The sequence below is a fragment of the Gekko japonicus genome, unplaced genomic scaffold (genome assembly GCF_001447785.1).
Source record: "Gekko japonicus isolate JY-2015 unplaced genomic scaffold, Gekko_japonicus_V1.1 scaffold152, whole genome shotgun sequence".
Lineage (NCBI taxonomy): Eukaryota > Metazoa > Chordata > Lepidosauria > Squamata > Gekkonidae > Gekko > Gekko japonicus.
In genome coordinates this window covers 1,070,652-1,076,651 of record NW_015168050.1, presented here as the reverse complement: position 1 = coordinate 1,076,651, position 6,000 = coordinate 1,070,652, and the positions used below count along the sequence as shown (strand labels likewise).

The following is a 6,000-nucleotide window of genomic DNA, read 5'->3' as shown; positions in this document are numbered from 1 at the left end:
GCTGGGAAACTCCTGGAGATTTGGGGGTGGAGCCTGGGGAGGACAGGGACCTCAATGGGGTATAATGTCACAGAGTCCACCCTCCAAAGCATCCATCTCTGTAATCTGGAGATGAGCAGGAATTACAGGGGATCCCCAGGTCCCACCTGGAGGCTGGCATCCCTCGGCAGCACCCTCTGGGTGACTTGATACCACCTGATTTGCATGACTCAAGTAGGCCCAGCTGCTTGCTACTGCATCAGCAGCCACCCTATGAAAGCTGGGTTGTTGTGCAGATAACAAGTAGGAGAGAATAATGTAAGCTGTTTTGGTCCCCACTGTGGAGAAAAACAGTAATTTTCCTAGATAGAGGCTGCGGGGGAGGGGTGTGGAGATGGAAAGTTGCAGACAGAGAGGCAGATAAAGGTAGGTTGGCTGTTGGGTGGGAAGGAAATTGTGTTGCCAACTCCAGTTTGGGAAATTCCTGGACATTTGTGGGGTGGAGCCTGGGGAGGGTGGGATTGGAGGAGGGAAGGAACTACAGATCAGTATAATGCCATAGCTAGAGGAGAAAAAGAAAAGGGGGGGCAGAAGGGTAGTGTGAGAGAGGTAGAGGGAGACAGGAGGAAGCAAAGGTGTGAGGAACAGGATAACCATTCCGCAAGTTTCTTGCGGGTCTCCACTTGTGTGTGTCTAAATGCCTTGCCATTAGCGGTGTTGTTGGGAAGGTTTAATAGTATTCCATAGTCTAACAGATTCTGTGGAAGTGGTACTAACCAAATTGACTATAGATCATAACCACATAATTCAGGTAGTAAACCTTAGGCTTCTCTTTTAGTGTCTGATGCTCACTGTTTATAATTCTTGTCATGGAAACATTACTTAATTAATTAATTAAGAAGACTTCTGTAACTTATTGCTGGTAAGCTTTTAGCTATTGCAAGCAGAGACCATGGCTCCTTGCTAAAATGTTCTTCATCCACTGGTCCCTGTCCCCAAATCCAACCCCTGTCACTTCCAATCATGTTTCCCCAGGCTACAGAACTAAGGAAGACTTAAGAACTCTGGAAAACTGGTGCTAGATTGTCCATTGTTCTGAAAGCTCTTAAAACCAAGCAATGCATCACTGTAAACTAGCCCTGCAACACTGACTACATTCTTGTGTGGTCTTTTTTTTTTGCTAGAATTCTTCTGGTTGATCAACATGTTTTAAATTTACAAAACAAGAAATACATACTTAAGATCTCTTAATACATGTGGCACAAGTAATCTGTGTTACATTACCCTCAATGTGCACTCTTACCTAAGAACATAAGAATGACCATACAAGATTATGGGCAATAATTCACCAGTGGACAATCTACCTACTGTCCACCTCTGCCACAAAGTAAATTGAAAATATTCAAGGACATCTCTTTTTATGCTCAGTTTATTTCACTTGTAAAATTATACCCATCTCTTTTTCTTCTGAGGCAGTTTACAAACAAACATAAAGTCAATCATTACAATACAAGAATACATAAACCATTTAACCCCACTCATTTTCCTAAACAGTGGTCAGGAAAACATGTAATCAATCCAACAAATCACAGCCATTTGCCCCAGAAAAAAGTCAATAATCTCAGGGGGTTTGCCATAGAAAAAAGGCCACTGATCTCCAGAATTTATCCAAAGGTTTGCTGAAGTAGAACTGCTTTGCAGAGCTTGTGGAATCTGACAATGAAGGGACTCTTTGCACCTCTTCTGGGAAGCTATTCCAAAGAGTAGGTGTTGAAAAGACTGTAGATTACATGGAAGCCAAATGTACTTCCTGATAAGAAGGCACCCATAAAAGAAAGTGTTGAATTACTTCTACATACCACATACCTACAATGGCTTAAAGAAACAGAGCATTACTCTCAAACTGGCACTACAATCTTCATTCATAGTTTGAATCAACAATCTTTCTCTCCACCATACCAAGGAAGACACCTTCCAGTGATGGTAGACTATAAAATAGAGAGACTGAACAGCTTCCCCTACACATAATTCAGTTTTAGCAGAATCGTCTTTACAGTACCTTTCAGTGCCCCTTGCTGCCAAATAAGTCACCACTCCGTCCTGGATAATGAGGCTTCTTACGGCAACACTTTCTGACTAATATGAGCTTTAGTTGCACTCCTAGGCTATCTTCCCAGTACAGTTGCCTTACTCCCAAGGCTGTTGCATTCCAAAAAAGATACATATTGGTTGGTATTCTGATAATATATTTGTGTATCTTTCAGCTGGTGCACTGTGTTTGGGCAAAAGGTAATCTAAAAGGACACCAAAATATTCATCAGACACAACTAAATGTCATTGTTCTTTACATTGTGAAAAGCAACCCATCTTTGTTTAATACCATTATATGGAACCTACAGTGCAATGTTGAACAGTTATACCCTTTCAGTCAGTGAGTTTAGGAGGATATAACTCTGTTTAGGATTACAGTGCCAATAAATCATTTAGTTTAACTTCCTGTCTTGAAACGGGGCATACCTAAGCAATCTCAGTAGATGCCCATCTTGGAAACAATGGAGGAGGATTTCATAGACTTTACATGCAGATTGTTCCACTGCTGAACTGCTTACACAATCTTTAACCCAAATCAAATGTTACAAATTTGCAACCCCTGCTAAGCTTACTGGAAGCTCTTCCAAGCTTCCACTCAAAGCTATAAACTTCAATAGAGTTAATTCAGATGAGCTATGAATGTGGTCTATAATTTTCATGATAGTCTCCCATGACAGTTCTAATTAAAATCTCAGTTGTACAACATCCTGTCCATAGGTGATAATTTAGGGTGCGGGAGATGCATGGGAACTACCTTTTTATTTTAAAAGGCAAGGTAGACACACACTGATTCATTGGAGGAAAATAACACAGACATCAGAAATATGAAAAGTACATTTGTAAAATGGCTGGATATTGATGTGCAAGTGGTGAGAAGAACAGGTAGCTTTGCCAGTGGTTGCTTTTTCTTTTAATGTGTATTCTCACATTGGAGGGCTATAAAAAGTGCTCCTGAAGCACTGAAATAAAAGTAAAAATGCCACAAAATAATGTGGGTTTTGGGAAGGGTGTTATTCTTTATCTGTCAGGCCCCAGGTAATATTCAGTAAGCACCCAGATAAACATGACAAATGGCCATACATTTACTATTGAAAACATAATTGTGAAAATTTTTGGATCAGAACATGTTTGGCACAATGGGCCTAGCAGCTGCCTGAGGTTGGCCCAGGTCAGGAAAAAGGCATATAGGAGGAGATTTAAATCCCCTTCCTTTGCACCTGATCAGAATTTGGCCCTTTTGTGCCAGCTTTTTAAAGACAGAAAACACTGGGAGCTCTTTTCACAGAACTCCTAGTGTCTTGAGTAGCTGACCTCCTAGTCTGCCCTGTTGGCATACATCCCATACTATATCACGCCACTTCTCATCCTGGCTTTTCTATACTTCCTTTCTATGGGAAACTTCAGCCTGTAGCACTCAGGGGCTCACAAACTTCCTTGTCTCTTTCAGTTAGTCTATAGCTTGAACCCTTATACACTTAAACCTTCAGTTTTCTTTGACAACAGGACTGAGCATTTGCTCCCTTGTCTTGTTTTTGAGACCTTTTAAAATCTTTTAAAGTTGCCAACATATTCACCTGAATCCCAGCTAACATATTCATGACTAGCATGCTCCTATTTCTTTCAATTTATCTTGCTCTAAAAATCAAATTACATTGTAATGCAGCCCAAATAATTTCAGCCTTTCTCTGGTTTCGGTCACACGGGCCAGAAAATGCAGGGGGGAAGCGTGGCTGTTTGCCCCGGGGCAAAATAATGCGCGGTTGCGCGATCAGACCTCCTGTGGAGGTCCCATGGAGGTTCCGTGGTTAGGGGGGAGGTGCCGATCACAGGACAATCCTGCGGTGCGGCAAAGAAGGGGGCGGGTCAAACGGGATTTCTTTTTTTAAACTGAAGTGTGTGCATGCTCCGTTGGGTGCTTGTGCGCATCCGTGGAGACTTGGAAAAAACCCACCTTTTTGCGAGGGGACATGGGTGGGCGCCGGAACTACCACCGGAAACGTGATCAGACGCCCGCCCTTGCCCCGCAGTTTCCGGAAACTAGTACCTCGGAGGTACTAGTTTTTTACAGCACATCTTCGGAGTGAAGCCTCGGGTGAGCCACAGGAGCTCTACGCTTCCCAGATGTGGCGGTGAGATCGTGCCCGGAAAATCCGCCTATCTTCCGTCTCTCTAGCGTGCCTAATGCTCTGTGTGACTGCAGCCTCTCTTTATATTTCAAGCAATTTCTTAGTACAATCCTCTGCAGAGTTGTTCCAGTCAAATCCCACTGAAATTGGTGGACCTTATCCATGAGAATGTACACCATCAGTGCCTGTAGCAGTGCTGCTCATGTACATTTTTTGGTACTAGGAATTGTACAGTGACAGTCAGTATTTTTGCATAATCTGGTAAGTAGCACAGAGGTTGGTAATTGCGTCAGAATTCTTCTACAAAAAAAGCTGGCAGCAGCAGAATGTAACATTCTTGAACCAAATTATGGTCTGTATCCCAGTTATATTTTAACCTAGATTCTCTCTCCCTGTACACTCACCCAACAATACCACTTATCTTATTTCAGACCCTTCCAATTAACTCTTGACTCTCTGAAGCAAAGGAAGTTCTGTTTACTAGAATTTATGAAAATAAACCCAATAGTCAGCAGTGTGGGCAAAAGATAATATAGGACAAAATAAAAATGTTGGAAGGTTTTGTGAACTCAATTTTTTTTCTGAACTCACAATCTTCTTCCTCCATCAAATGCATATTCCTTCTTGGTCATTTTTCAGCCATCTGGAAAAGGGTCAAGAAAGTCGATCCTAACCCCGACACTTTATCTTGCATAATTAAATTGCTGCTAGAACTCTATTAGGATGGAAAGCTTGCTGTGTGGCACTGGCAGGCAATGAAATAGGTTTCCCATTCCCCAAGCCAGGGCAGGGGATGCCCCGCTTTTCAGAGCATTCTGTCTACCGCATGGTGCTGCTCTGCTTTTTTGGCAAAACTCTATTGTTTGGGGGCAATTTCACCATAGAGTTTTGCCCAAAAAGCAGAGTGTTGTCACGCAACGTCCCCAACATGATGATGTCACTTTTGCATGGCATTATGGCATTGAAGATGTTGTGTGACATCCCCACCCCCTCCAGGAACAACAGCCCCCAAGCCCCCCACCAGCATGAAGGTAGGACCTGGCAACCCGAAATAAAACCAATAGCAGAGCCAAGAAAGACAGGGAGCACTGTGAACAAATGCCTCCACCCTCAGTATTTTTGGAAGTGGGGCTGCTCTCTACAGATGCTCCCAAAGCCTCAATGCTGATAAAAGACTGGCAGAAGGAAAATGACAGGAGTTGAGTCAGCTCTCTCCTAAGCACAGAACATTTCAGTGCTTAGTTATGCAGATGGACCTCCCCAAAAGGCTTACTATGGCCCCGGTCACACGGGCCGGATATCGCGGGGGGGAGGCATGGCTGTTTGCCCCGGAGCGAACTACTGCGTGGCCGCCGGGTCAAACGTCCTGCTGACATCCTGTGGTTTGGGGGGAGGTGCTGATCATACGTCAATCCTGTGGTGCGGCAAAGAAGCGGCACGGCGGGGGGTGTGGTGTTTTTTTTAACCGAAGTGTGTGCATGCGCCGTTGGGTGCTTGTGTCCATCCCGTGGAGACTTGGAAAAAAACACCTTTTCGCGATGGCACATGGGCAGACGCCGGATGCCACAAGCTACCACCAGAAACGTGATCAGACGGCCGCCCTTGCCCCACAGTTTCCAAAAACTAGTACCTCAGAGGTACTAGTTTTTTACGGCACATCTTCGTCGGGAAACCTCGGGTTCACCATGGGAGCTCTACGTTTCCCAGATGTTGCGGTTTGATCGTGCCTGGAAAATCCGCCTATCTTCCATCTCTGTAGCGTGGCTAATGCTCCGTGTGACCGCAGCCTATGAACACTTTCCTA

At 44.0% G+C, this 6,000-nt stretch overlaps 1 protein-coding gene across 2 annotated transcripts in view; it reads right to left on the bottom strand.

Moving 5' to 3' along the window:
• The window catches only part of SEPT9 (septin 9), a 326,641-nt gene that overhangs the window by 236,988 nt on the left and 83,653 nt on the right, over positions 1-6,000 (bottom strand). The window lies entirely within an intron of this gene.